At 52.1% G+C, this 14258-nt stretch overlaps 1 protein-coding gene across 3 annotated transcripts in view; it reads left to right on the top strand.

The window, feature by feature from the left end:
• Nucleotides 1–3517: 3517 nt before the first annotated feature.
• Nucleotides 3518–14258, top strand: part of CUEDC1 (CUE domain containing 1) — a 75080-nt gene continuing 64339 nt past the window's right edge. For 2 of the 3 annotated variants that reach the window (XM_036837089.1, XM_036837085.1), the window contains exon 1: nucleotides 3518–3634. The gene's annotated coding sequence lies outside the window, so the exon portion shown is untranslated. Of the gene's footprint in view, nucleotides 3635–10908; nucleotides 11015–14258 lie in introns of all 3 variants that reach the window. The other variant, XM_036837086.1, reaches the window with a different exon arrangement.

Below are 14258 nucleotides of genomic sequence, written 5' to 3'. Positions count from 1 at the left end.
AGGGCCTCCCTAAGGCATTTAAATTTCATTCTCCCAGCCCTGGGGAGTCACCCACATCTTTTCAACAAGGCAGAGACATCACCAGTCTATGCTTTAGAAAATAACTGCAAGCATTGAGGAGGACCGATTGAAAGGCAGGGGACCTGGTGGCCTGAGCACTGGGAATGCAGAGGGGAAAGAGTCCAGAGAAATTCAGTAGTAAGCCCAAGTTTACTTAGGGGTGTGAACGTGGGAGAGGAGAAAGGCAGTGTGTGAAGTTGGTGGCTTGAGTGAATGGGATGTGCCCTCTCCCAGGACAGAGAATCCTGGCACAGGAGATGCAGAGATGAAGGGCTGCAGACCAGCCATGCTGAAGGCGAGGCAGTTGTGGTGCAGCTTGTCCAATCAGGAGTTCAGGAGAGGGGGCGGGTGCAGGAATGGACCATCAACACACTACTACACCAGCACCAGCACTTATTGCACATTTAAGGCGCTAGGCACTGTTCCGGGCACTTCACGTGTGGATTTGTTTAATTCTCAGCACAATCTTTTGAGGTAGGCACTGTTGTGAGCCCCAAATACAAATCAGGAAACAGGCACAGAGGGAGTTAAGTAACCTGCCCAGAGTCACGCAGCAGCAGGTGGCACGGTCAGGGCTTGGTACCCACTCTGCTCTCTTCCCTCCGTGAGAGCATCCTGGCAATTGCAGGATTTATGGAAAAGTGAAGAGGACTGTGCCCTGGCAAAGCCCCTGAGGCAGGCAGAGCTGAAGTAATGAAGGAGTTGGTGGGAATTCCCTGGCGGTCCAGTGGTTAGGGCTCGGCGCTCTCACTGCCGAGGGCCCAGGTTCAATCCCTGGTCGGGGAACTAAAATCCCACAAGCCATGTGGTGTGGCCAAAAGGAGAAAAAAATGAAGGCGTTTGTAGGAAAATCAAGAGGATAGGAGGCCTCGGGGGTGAGAGTCCCCTCAGGGAGGAGTTAACGGCATCCCAGGTGACAGGCGGGCCCAAGGGTGAGGTGGGGAGGAGGCCGGTGGGTTGAAATGACTGGGAGCCACTGGTGCCTCCTATGGAAAGGTGTCTCTGTTATGATGGGGAAGAAAGCTGGATTTCGAGGATTGAATGGGGACTGAGGAAGCAGAGAGATTATGTAAGGTTGGTTTCTTCTTAGAGGAAGCCTCCTGATGAGTGGGCAAGAGAGAAATAGGGCAATGGTCTGAGGGTAGGGCAGGGTTGGGGTAAGGGTGTCTTACCAGGGCACATTCTGTAGTGTTTGTGGGTATGAAGTGGGGCGGGCTGCGGGGCGGGGGGAGGAAAGAAAGAACTGGTAGAGTTTCCTGAGGCAGGCAGGAGCGTTGGGCTTGAAAGCAAAGGGACATCTCAAGCTCTGAGATGAGCAGAGACAAGAGGGGCCCGAACCAGGGTAGAGCCAGGGAAACAAAGGATGGGGAGAGTGAGGAGGAAGGAACAGGACTCCATAACCAATAGATTGCAGGGGAAGGGACACTTCGGACTGAGGTTTCCAGCTATGAAGCCGGGGTTGGGGTGGGGGAGGCTTGGGAAGGAAATGCTCTGGACCTCTTGCCTCCTTGCATCTGGGGTATCCAAGGGACCTGCAGGTGGAAAGCCTCTGTAGGCAGCTGGGTGTGAGGGGCTGGAGCCCAGGAGGGTGGGCTGGCCTGGGGTCCTGGGGAGCATTCAGCTCAGATGCAGTGGTGGGAGCAAGCGAGGTTACCCAGTGGGGTGTGAGAGGCAGGGAAGGAGTCTGAGGAAAAGCTTCCAGGAAGACAGCCCGGAGAGGAAGAGTATATTACCAACGCCTAAGAAGTGTTCTTCAAGGAAGAGCGTCCATTACGGTGATCGGTTTCATTTGAGGACTATATGAGTGATACATGAAAAGATTTTGTGAGCACTGGCCTCCCAGTGTAAACAGCGAAATCTCCAAGTTTGCAGGTGCATTTTCCCAGCTCCAAAATGCCAAGGTGACAGGGAGAGGAACTGCAGAGGGATCTTGCAAGTAAGCAGAAAAGTGACAGATGAACTGCACTGTGGGCAAGTGTAACATAATCTAGTGAGGAGGATAAATCCTGAGCTCTCGGTTACCACTTTGGGAAAGGAGACAGGAGTCAGCACGGAGGCATGGGTCAGTCCCTCCAGATTAAGGGTCTTTAACCTGGGGTCTAGGGACCACCTCCTGGAGTTTCAAGGGCCCCCAAAACTGAATGTACCACCAAGTGAAGGGGCCTGGGGACGGGTGGGTGGGAGAGAGGAGATCCCCGGGAGGGGGCTGGGAAACTGTCCCTGGAGCTCAACTCCGCACGCTAGTTACTGCTGGGCCTTCCCAGAGGCTGTGGTTCTGAGGTTTCTCCCTCTCCCAGGTTCCCAACCTGCTGAAGAAGCTTACCCTCGACATGCAAATGATGGAAACACATGGGTGTCTGGGGCACTCTGGCTCGTGGTTTTTACCTTCAGATGTCTCTGTGGCTGAGCACGTTGATTTGTCTCAGCCGGCTAGGGGACTGCAAGCCCTCAGGGGAGGAGGGGAGAGGGAGCTGTTCCCTAAGATCTGTACCCAGATGGGCAAGTGGGTCTCTAAGGCACGCTTATCCAGGAGGAGGGTGCAGGCCTTGGCAAGCTGTCTGGGGGCAGTGCTGGAACTGCATTCTGGCCTTCGTCAGCCTCAGATCCCTTCCTTAGGTAGCTCCTCTTCAAAACTGGATGCTTGGCAGGTCGCCCACCACCTGACCCAGCCCCCAGTTGGAGTCTGAAACTAAACCATGTGGAAAAGAAGAGCCAAAGTTGATTTCCCATTTATTAAACAAGCTCTTCTGTGGGAGATCTCAGGGCTCAGACGCCCCTGAAGTGACCTGGTATGTTTGAGAGGAGATGGGGAGATGGCAGGTGGTATCTGATGGTGTGAATGGGTACTACTTTGATTTCTTGACCTCCTCCCCACCATCTCCTTTGACCTCAGCCTTTTATTTTGTTTACTTTCCTGAGCCCTTACTCCCGGGGGGCCTCCCTCCCCTCCACTACAGCTGTCCCAGGTCCCAGATGCGCGTCCACATTCTGCACCCTCTCGGGCAGTCCGGCTCTTAGGTCTCCCCCGCCCCCAGCCGAGGTCTCTGGTCTCCCTCCTGGCGTCGCTCCCCGAGCAGGGTGGGGCAGGACGCCCCGCACCCACTCTGCCCGGGACCGAGACTCCCCGCTCACGCCTTCCGGCCCGCCAGCCGGGAGTCCTCGCGGCTGCTGCGGGGGTCCGGCGGGGATCCGCCTCGTCTTGGCCTGGCAGCCCCCGGCCCCCGCGACTGCGTTACTGGCGGACCCCGATACCGCTTCCCTCCTGTCTCCGAGGGGTCTGCATCGGAGAGGGTCTGGGGGCCGCCGCCCGGCCCGCGCTCGGCCCGCAGTCCCGCTCCTCCCCGCGCAGCCCCACTTGCGGCCCCGCGGCGGCCGCGCAGGGACAGCTGCATTTCGCGCCGCCCGCCGCTAGGAAGCCGGCCGCGCCTCGCTTTCCCCGCCTCCCGCGCCCCAGCCGCGCCGCCGCGCCCGGCCCGCCGCCGCCGCCGCCGCCGCCGCCGCCGCGGGATCGCGCCCCTCCCCCAGCCCCCGGCCCCTCCGGCCCGCGGGGAGCGGACGCGCGCGCGGCTGCTCGGTAAGACCTCCCTTCGCTCCCCGCCGGCGCCGCCCGGCCCGCGCGCGGCCCCGACCCGGCCCGGCCCCACCTTCCCGGGCCCGGTCGCCGAGGCGCCGCCGGGAGGGCCGGGCGGGCGCGAGTTTGATTCCCTGGGCGGCCGCCGCGGCTGCCGGGAGCCCGCGCCGCCCCAGCCTCGTGCGGCGGGTCCGGCCCCGCATCCTTCCCGAGCCGCCGCCTCCTCCCGGGCCGCGGGCGCGCGGGGCGAGCGGGCACCTGGGGGCTGGGAGCGGGGCGCGCGGGGAGAGGGGTGGTCGCGGGCGGGCAGCGCGGGGAAAGCGAGCGAGGCCTCGGCGAGCCGGTGCCGCCCGGAGCCCCTTCCCCGGCCGCTCCCTCTTGTGTGTGTGGGCGCCCCTCCCCGCTTGGCCCGGGCCGGGATTGGGGGGGCGCTGGCTGCTCGGCGACGGCTGGCGGGTGGTGGGGGTGGGGGGCGGGGGGCGCCTGCCGGGGCCAGAGCTCCTTTTAGGAAAAGGGGAGGTTCGCTTCCTGTCCTCGCCGATGTCACAGGTCGGCTCAGCTTTTTCTGGTTCCACCCGGTCCCCTGGGAGCTGCATCTCTCGTGGCTCGGCCAGGGAAAGTTCACCAGGCACTGTCCCCGCCCCTGCTCCCCCCCTCCACCTCCGGTCCTACATGCCCGGGGCTCTAAGCTCCAGGGGGTTGGTGTCGGCGCTAATTCTTTATTTCCTCTTCATTTTCTGGTTGCATTGTTGTCTTACACCTAGCACGGGCTTGCCCGTTTCTTTTCCCGTTAAAAGAAGTTTTAGTTCCAAGAAATTTATACTGAAATGAAATTCCTGGAGAGGAATTTGATTTAAGCGGAGGGAGGTTTTAGATTTTCCTTGTTGTGGTGAGAGTGGAGGGTGACTGGGAATTTATTAAGTTGTCCTAGAGGTGATATAGGATACAAGACCTTCTCACTCCCCACCTGACCCTCAGGCAGGAGCATCGCTGAGCACGGGGAGGAAGCCTTCCTGTTAGTTATCCTGCAGCACCCTGAGCCACCCGGCTCGGGAGAAGGGACTCAGGGAGGTGCTTGGGCCTCTCATTCCTTTTCTTTGCCAGGCATGCTCATCTTTACAGCCTGGGTGGAGCTGGCCACGTGTGCCTGAAGGAGGTGAGGGACACCAGGAATTCTCTCATGAAGGAAGTTGTCTCACCATGAAATTTGGCCCCCTTGGGATCAGGTGTGAAATGGGTCCCTTTCTGTTGTTGGCAGTCGAGGCCTTTGGAACCTCAGTTGGAATGGAGGATGGCATCCCTGGGCTGGAGAGAGAAACCTGGCTCAGGTCACCAGGAGGCTGGAGGGTGTGTGTGGGACCCCACCCCAGTTCACTTTCTTCAGCTGGAGAGAGCGGGAGACAGGGGATCAGGAGTGGGGCCTCAGGCCTGGGCACATCCTTAAATAGGAGAGAGACCTTGGGCAGCTAGGATGGTCTAGGGATGATGATATGACGGGGTGGGGGGGGGAGGGGCTTGGGGCCAGAGTTGGGGTTATGGGTCCCTTTGAGAATCTGGTGACAACTCTAACTCCCCCCTCCCTCCCTCTGACACGTGCATGTGTGTAAGGACACATTTTGTATGCAGTATCAGAAGGTCACTGTGCCCCTTGGAACTGGGGCCCCTGTTGAGACCCCTGATCTAGAGTCTGTGGTCCAGCCTAGGCCATTCAGAACAGTTCCCTCCTTTGTGTCGGGTCAGTGAATAGTCCCAGGGTGCGGAGAGCAGACCTCTCAAGAGGGCTTTTCTCATGACCTTCCGATGCAACTTTGGGCTGTGGCCATGGAGACCTGGAAACTCTGGACCAGATCCCAGCTCCCTACAGCTAGCCAGAGGATGGGGGCCAATGGGGTGGCCCTTCTCCAGGGGCTGATTTTGCTGTCTATGTGGTGAGAAGGCTCTGGGTACTAACTGGGCCAGGGCCACAGAACTGTTGAATTAGAGGTAAATACAGGGACTAGGGTGAGGGATGGATATTCTGGTGTTTCAACAGAATAGGAGCCAGGTGCTTTAATAGCCCCAGCTCATTCTTGGGGCCACGGGGTTGAGGTGGGAGAAGGTGCTTCAGTGGAGAGTGTAAGTGTGAAAGACAATCCTCCTTTTGAGGAGGTCTTCAGGCAGAGTTGTTCAAGGCCAGGATCGAGGTATTGTAGGTTCCTTAGATCCTTCTGGACTAGGCAAGTCGGGGCCAGAGGGAATGGCTGTCACCATCCCCAGTGCACCCCCAAGGAGACCTTGCCTGCCTTTTCTTTCTTAGCCAAAGCTCACTGGGCCCTGGGCTGCTGCTCAGGTGTTGGTGGCATTTATACTTGTTGGGGATCTGGAAGAGCCTTTAGTAGGGCCTGCTGTCGGTGACTTCTCTGCTTGGTATTGAGAAGCCCTTCTTAGGTTCAAGTGCCCCCAGACAATGGTAGTTCAGATTTTTCTTTGCCTAGCAAGCAGTGTTGAGCAGGTAGTAGCACTCAGACTAGTTTGTTCCTTCAGAGCTTCCTACATTTACTTTGCCCTGATGGATTTCCCTGATCCCGGCAATAAGCAACATAGGCAAGTGTATTCTGGAGCCTTGGGGGGCGAGAAGCTGGGAGTCAGACAGGGATCACCTCTGACTATACAAGGTGGCCTGGAGGAGGTGATGTCTCCGTTTTGTTGGCTCTTAGACTTAACAGGAAGTGAGAACCATGAAGGGCTTTGGAGACACTGTGGTCCAGTGGTCCCTGACTTGGAACTTGGAAGTTGTGTTGGTGGGATGTAAGGGTCCCATTGTGGTGACTAAAGATTCACATACATCGGTGGCCAGGGCTTATCTGTCGGCGGCTGCACCGGCTGCCACAGGTTGGTGAGTTTAGAATGCTGGTTGTGTCGGCTCACTCAGCTCTTCTCTGATGCTCTCTGCTTTTAACCTCCCAGTAGGCATCTCTGATGTGTCAGAGTAATATAATGGACTCCTAATAATGCAGTTATAGCTCTTATCTTTAAAACAGGTCATAAATGATAAATAGAGTAACAATGCCTGTCAACATAAACTCCCTTTTCATAAAATGTGAAATGCACTGAGGAATGATTGGTGGGATGAAAACTTTCCAAATCCCTCTAACCTCCACCCCCAGGAGGCAATCCGGCCACTCTGTGCCCATTTCCATAATAGCTTAGTGGTTTAGAATGCAGGATCTGAAGTTACATACATATCCCCAGCTGCAATTCCAGCTCTCCATCTTACTCTGTGACTTTGTAGATGCTTCAGTTTCTCAGCTTTAGAAAAAATGAAAGGAGATCTATGCCAGACAGAAGCTATTATTATTATTATTATTTCTTCACTTGGGTGCTAATGTTCTGAGGCTTCTTATTGCTAAGGAAGATCTTTGGTAAAAACTAGAGGCTGAGGCTGGCTTTTGGAGGGGTGGGATGGGGTAGGGTGAGGCTTAAATTTTGAGCAGAGGGGAGATGAGGAGCTGAAATGTCAAGGGATGACAGAGAAACATAGTTGGGGGCAGAATGACTCGGCGTTCTTAGCCCTGCTGTGGAACCAACTCTTCTCCCTTCTCTTTGGAGAATTTGCCCTCTAAGCTGGTGAGGGTGGGGTGGGGGGAGGATCGTAATCAGTAAAAAGGGTTGAATGGCTTTTTATTTTTATTTATTTATTTATTTTTTAAAAGTCTTTTCTTTCTTTAACTTTTTTTCTTTTCTTTCTTTCTTTTATTTATTTATTTTTGGCTGCATTGGGTCTTCATTGCTGCGTGTGGGCTTTCTCTAGTAGTGGGCTACTCTTTGTTGAGGTGCGCAGGCTTCTCATTGCCATGGCTTCTCTTGTTGCGGAGCACGGGCTCTAGGCACACCGGCTTCAGTAGTTGTGGCGCACGGGCTTAGTTGCTCCGCAGCATGTGGGATCTTCCCGGACCAGGGCTCGAACCCATGTCCCCTGCATTGGCAGGTGGATTCTTAACCACTGCGCCACCAGGGAAGCCCAAATTGCTTTTTATATTAATGCTAATATTGGTCCTGGAGGAACGGGCAGAAGGGGCCTGGAGGAAGGGGGTCTAGTGGGGGGAGGGCAGCCCAATGTCAGTCAAGAGTGGAAGCTGCCGGGGCGGGTCAGGGGTTCTGTGAAGCAATAGGCTTGGGAAATAATAATTCCAGCTCTCATTGAGCACTTGCTGTGGGTCAGACCCTGTTGCAAGTGCTTCTCGTGGATCAGCTCATTTCATCCTCACAAGATCCTATGAGATATTATATCTATTTTTCAGTGAAGAAACGGAGATATAAAGAGGTTAAATAACTTGACCAAGGTCACATGGCTAGAGACTGGCGGAGCCAGGATTTGAACCCAAGAGGCCTGGCTAGAGAGCTTACATCTTTAGAGAAAGTCTCAGAGAGACCCCTACTGAGCCAAGGGCTGAGAGGTGGGGATGCTGGGTGGGGGGATTGGAGGGGTTACGTGCTCTTGGTGAAGGGATGATAATGCAACATTCAAGTATCATTGGGACGTGCCTGGAGGGTTCAGCCTAGCACAGCCTACTGAGAGCCACTGGCTAAGTGCCAGACACTCTCCTGGGGCCTGACCCTGAGTACAAAGGTCACTAAGACATGACCCCTGCCTGGGAGATGGCTATAGTCTAGTTGGGGGGATAAACATGTCAGCCTAGAACTCCAGCTGCCATGGCAAATGCTGCACTGAGGCGAAGCGCTAAAGAAGGGGATGCTTTTCCAGCCAGAAGAGGAGCTGGGACAGGGAGGGCTTCCTGCAGGAGGGGGCACTTGAGCTGAGTGAGGGTAAAGGTGGCTGCTGCCCCATGGGCTTTTGATCTGACCACAGAGTATATCGTTCTCCCACTCTGTGAATTCTGAGTAGAACCGAGGGTCGAATTTTCTGGATCCTGCAACACCCTTGCCTTATTTGGCTACCTTGATGCTTTTGTGGTTTTTAAAGTCACCTCCTATACAGCCTACAGTGAACATGCTGAAGAAGAAATAAAAATCTTGTAAGAGTTGTTGCTCAGAACACAGTGATTCGCTCTTGTCTCTCCGTACTTAGAAGCAGAACCAGAGGCAAATGAATGTAAACTGCAGAGGAAGGACTCGAGTAAGGTCTCAGGACAGTGTTGCAGATAGGACGTGAGATGTGAGAACAAGTGACTCACAGGAGCGGAGGGGAATGGCCATCCCCGAAGGTCTTTAGCAATGGGAACAAGTTCCATTTGTCTTTGTGGTTTAAGAGGTTTCTTCTGGAGACAGGAAGATGAAGTAGAGGCCCCTCGAGATCTGTGTCAGCTCAGCAGCGGGAGGGGAAAAGGAGCTGGAATTTTTGAGCTAGAATGTTGCTCAAATCTGGCTTCACCCCTCATTTTACCATTGAAGTGACTGAAGAATGCCCATCACCGTAAGTGGCTCATTCATTCATTAATGAGCCAAGACACAAACCACATCTGCCCAACAGCTGTGTGCTGGCCTGTGTCAATCCCTGTCAGAGGGGATGCATTCTGGGGGCACTCCGCAGCCCTACTGGATGGAGTCCACGCCTCGTGAAGAGGGCTGCAGGAGACCTGCAAGTAGTTGACCGCTTGTCTGGCTGTTGGCACTAGAGAAAAGCTTCAGCTCCTACTCACAAGATGTTTCTGAGAATGGCCCAGTCGGAGCTAGCGGTCATCTTATTCACCGTCCTGGCCCAGCACCTAGATGAGCTTCAGGCATACCTACGGGGCCTTCAGTAAACTTTGTTGAATGAAGAGTAAATAGCAGACGATCCACAAGTTATTACTCTTTTACCAAACACTTGTTGGGCCAGTGCATTTACCATTTCAATTCTGTTTTGCCCAAGCCAACAACTGAATCATTACATGATGCCCCCAGCAACAGAGAAAGGCATCCAAAAGCATGCTGGGGGCAAGAATGATGAACAGAACAGTTTGGGATTTTTCTCAAAATGTATAATTCTTTGAAAGGGTTTCAAGGGCAGACATTATGTTCATTTATGATGACTTGCTCTTTTTGTTTGTTTGTTGTAGTTGTTGTTTTTGTTCCCAGCATGAAAGTAAAGGCTGCATTTTTTGAATTTAGGAAAAGCATGTGGTCTAGCCATCTAAGCTGCATAGCAAGCAAGATGGCTGCAGAGATCTCCGAAGGGAGCAAGGCTTGCTCTCAGAAGAGAATCTGCTTAAGAATGAGCCAAACATGAACCGATGCTGGAAAATGAATTTAAAATACTGGGTGGTGAACTTTACTTCCTGGGGTGAATATAAATTAACTTGTGCAAATTAAAGAAAAGCAGCAGCAGCAGAAAACCCTGTGGAGGATCTCTTGCTTCCTCCTGCCTATTCATTAAGGAAGCATCGAGTTTTAGCAGGCACCTGCAGAACTCTGTTTTTCCCGGCGACCAACACGCTAGATCTGGAGCTCTGAGGAGAAGATTCTTTGTGGTCGTGTAGGGTGATCAGGCGTAGGAAATGATTTCACTTCGTTCAGGTCTGAGATTAGTTTCGGTTTCAGGCTGTACCAGGAGCCGAGTGAGAGAGAGAGAGAGAGAGAGAGCACGTGCGGGAGCTAGGGCGAGTGAGAGAAGTGAGCTGGGAGAGTCTCACCATTGGCTGCCACTAGTGGCAAGGTGGGTGGGCAGGGAACTCCTGTGCTGAGCAGGGAGAGGAGGAAGATGAATCAGAGATGGAGTCGGGGAAGGCGGCCATTGAGCATGTGTGTGTCTATGGGCTGGGAGGCAGCGTATGAAGGAAGATATCAGCAGGTGTGCACAGGCAAAACCCCGCACAATTACAGGACTACTGAGCTGGGAAGTTGTAGGGAAGCTGTAAAACACGGATTACCTGGATGAGGTGGGTTTTCCATGAGCAGGTGCAGAGCTGAGAGGTAAGCCAGGTGTAAGTGTGCCACGAGGCCTACACACACCTTGTACCAGTATCCTTAAAACTTGCGTCTTCTTGCATTTGAGTTTCCTTAAAAAAAAAAAAAAAAAAAGACAAATGAAGGTTTGAGAGCTGATAGTTGAGAACTTGCAGACCTTTGCAAGTTGGAGCATCTTGTAAGACGCTGTCTTCAAGCTGTCGTTTTTCCTGAGACGGTTTGGGGCCAGTCTGGTGGTTTCACAGGGCATCATTATCCTAGAAAATCAGCACTTTTCCTCCCCTGACCGGATCTGGGTGAGGCAGACACAGATGTTTCATCCCACCTTAGCAGTGCTAGAGCATCTTTGCATTTTATTCCTCGAAGTCATAAATTCATTTTATTTCTAAAAGAGAGAATCACTGAATTTCAAAGCCAGGAAGGATTTCGAAGATCATCCAGACGGCTCCTAGAGGAATTTGTGGTCCTGGGTCATTAAGCACCTTGAAAAGAACTATGGTATGTAGTTAAGAACTGCAAGTCAGACTGCCTGTGTTTGAATCCACCCTTGCTAGTTGCTGCTGTGTTCTTGGGGCAAGTTACTCAAGCTCTCTGAGTCTTAGTTTCCTGACCCATACGATGGGAGTAATAATATCCCCTAATGGTTGCTAATGAGGATCACTTATTAAGCCCTTAGCACGTGCTTGGCAAATCGTAAGTTCTCAATAAATGCTAGCTGCTGCTACTGCTGCTGCTGTTGTTATTATTATTGTTATTATCATCATTTCATGAAATCACGTGGCTAGTTAGTGGTAGAGCCAGGGCTCCAGTGCTGAACTCTTTTTATTCCTAGTTCTCTCCAGCATGGCCATAAGATGATTTCATCACAGTCTTGAAATACACAAAGAGCACTGATGAAAGTACTTGTGTAGAAATCTTCTAATGAATGAACGTTCGTAATAGAGCTGGAAGAAATGGGCTCAATCCATGTATTAGATATAGTTAGACTTTGGGCATGAGGGCATATGTTTCCCAAATAATCTGTGTCCACAAACATCCTTTACTAGTGTTCAGAGGTTTCCTAAATGCCAGAATGGTTACCTCTGCTGGAAAGGTTGGGGTGTTTCTCAATATTTTTGTTGCGCTCTCCTCAAATTGGAAACATCCATATCAATGAGCTGTGGTGGCAAGCAGGCTTTTGGGTGTAATGGAAATATTTCTGTAGCCTGGCTGCTATTTATCAAGGGTGAAGACAGTGCATGTTTTGAAAAACTACGGGCTTGGTGGAAGTCTACATGTCTTAGGCCAGGCCTGCACAAATGCCTTCCCAAATGATTTGCACTGACCTTTTTGGCAAATTGCTGACAGCCTGGGAGCCTCCCGAGGGAGCCTGAACTATTGTTGAGGTGAGTGTGATCCTGGGCCTTGAGGGGTCTTTTGACACCTTTGGTGAGGTGGTACAAGGCCGTTTTGGTATATTTTCTTGGAATATGAAAACAAATGGAAATTAATTTCGTTTGGCAAATCCTGCAACATTCCCTTGAGTTACTGCCACTCTCTGGGGCTTATAGAATTGAAATCTGTTTTTCATGCTGATTCATGGGACTTCTCAAATTTCCACGCCTGAGGAAGGGAGCGTGTTAAAGTGTGAAATTTCTGAGTGTGCGATTTGGAGTCCAAGATGAGAGATCCAGGCTGAGCTCTGCCATGTGTGGACTGTGTCTTCTGTGTTGTTCTGAGCAGATCACTTAATTTCTTAATTTGTACTTTTCTTGAGGTTAATCTATTATTTTTTTTTAAAAGATTGATTGATTGATTGATTGATTGATTGCTATCTGGGTCTTCGTTTCTGCGCTAGGGCTTTCTCCAGTTGTGGCGAGCGGGGGCCACTCTTCATCGCGGTGTGCGGGCCTCTCACCATCGCGGCCTCTCTTGCTGCGGAGCACAGGCTCCAGACGCGCAGGCTCAGTAGTTGTGGCTCACGGGCCCAGTTGCTCCGCGGCATGTGGGATCTTCCCCGACCAGGGCTCGAACCCGTGTCCCCTGCATTAGCAGGCAGATTCTCAACCACTGCGCCACCAGGGAAGCCCGAGGTTAATCTATTATTGTACCCCGGCAACAAATGGCTTTTGAACACATCTGTTAACTAGAGCTCTTAATAATAATCCCTACTGCACTAGATGGTTGTGATGGTCTAATAATGATAACATTTTTATTACGTATTTATTGCATGCCAGTCACCATCCTATACATTTTGGGAGTATATATTTATTTACTCAGCTCCGTATGAGTATAGTATTATTTACCACTTTCCATATGAGGAGACGGAGGCTCAGAGGGTTAAGTCAACGTGCCCAAGGTCACACAATTAGGTAACTGAGGAGCTGGGATCTGAACTCAGAAAGCCAGGCTGCTGAGTCTGTAGACGGTGTTTCCAAGAGGGCTTTGCTGTTGTGTTGTACTTCTTACTCCTTGACTGTTCCTCTTCTTATTTGACAAGCTGAGGGAGGGATAAGCTGAGCCTGGAGGTAGATTAAGTGTACAGATCACAGTGTTGGAAAGAATGAGGAGATGGAGCATATGAGAGCTTTTTTTGGAGTTATAGGGAAACAGCTGTTTCTAAGTTTGGGACAGAGCTGAAGAGAGCCGACAGGGACAGAGAAGGACATTTTCTGGGTGGACTTTTACTCCCTGCCGTGAGGGGCTGCGCTGTGGATTTAAGGGCCATGTGTCTCTTTGCTCTCCTATCACATTTTATTTGGAAGCCTGTCTTTACATCCCAACTCAGCCCTCAGCTGTGACAGCTTCAGAAACTTAGAACTAACTGCCATGGATACAGATAGCAAATTCTTGAGACATGAAAGGCAAGGTGAAGGATGGGCTTTTTAGTGGAAATTCTTCTTTGTTATTGCATTTCTGTGAAATGCATATGGGGGTGAGCCATGGAGTGGCTGGTGTTCAAAGGAGAGAGAATTGGGAACTTGGGTGACTTCCTTTCTTCTCATGAGTTGACTTAAGAGAATGAATCATCCTATTAGCTTTCATCTTGCAAAAGAAGAAAGAAAAGAAAGCACGAGTGAGTGAGATGGCATTTGACTGAAACCAGAGGCCTTCTGTGTGGGTATCCCAAGGTAGAGGCCGGGCCGACACACAGGGTCTTGGTGGCTCGAGCCAAGGGTGAGATTCCCCCAGGGGCTTTGGGAAGGGCTCCCAGCTTTGTGCCACTGCCACCTCCAGCCCTCTCCATCCCCGTGAGGCTCTGGGGAAGGAATAGGCCTTAAGGGGAAGTAAATTGGGGGGTGTGTCATTTTTAAATGGCAAACCACTGGTGAAATTCATACATAGCAGTGATAATTTTGAAGATAATAATGTAAAAATTCATACATACAACTAGACAGTGCAAACATAGTTTTTGACCTTTAGGGACGTGAATGGCCACTTGGACTCCACCCCATGAAGGAGGGTGGGGCCCTCCCGGGTGGGGCCCTCCCTGTGCTAACACCTGACTCCCCTGGGACATCTTTGGGGACATCTTGTTCTCTTTAGAACTCAGATAGGAGCCTTCCAGGTGTGAGTAGTCCCTGTCTGCCCCACCTCACCCAGAAGCCACCCTGTTTGTCTCTGAGTTTGCGAGGAAGCTGGGGGGCACATCCTTTTCTGAGCCACTCTTTGTGACCTTTCTGTGGACTGTCATTTGGATTGTGAGCCGAGGCTGGAGTCCCCAGAGGAATTCGAAGTCCACCTGGGAGGGAGGGATTGCAAG

The sequence above is a fragment of the Balaenoptera musculus genome, chromosome 20 (assembly GCF_009873245.2).
Source record: "Balaenoptera musculus isolate JJ_BM4_2016_0621 chromosome 20, mBalMus1.pri.v3, whole genome shotgun sequence".
NCBI lineage: Eukaryota > Metazoa > Chordata > Mammalia > Artiodactyla > Balaenopteridae > Balaenoptera > Balaenoptera musculus.
The sequence above is the reverse complement of the archived record's forward strand: the minus strand, read 5'-3'. Positions and strand labels throughout refer to the sequence as shown.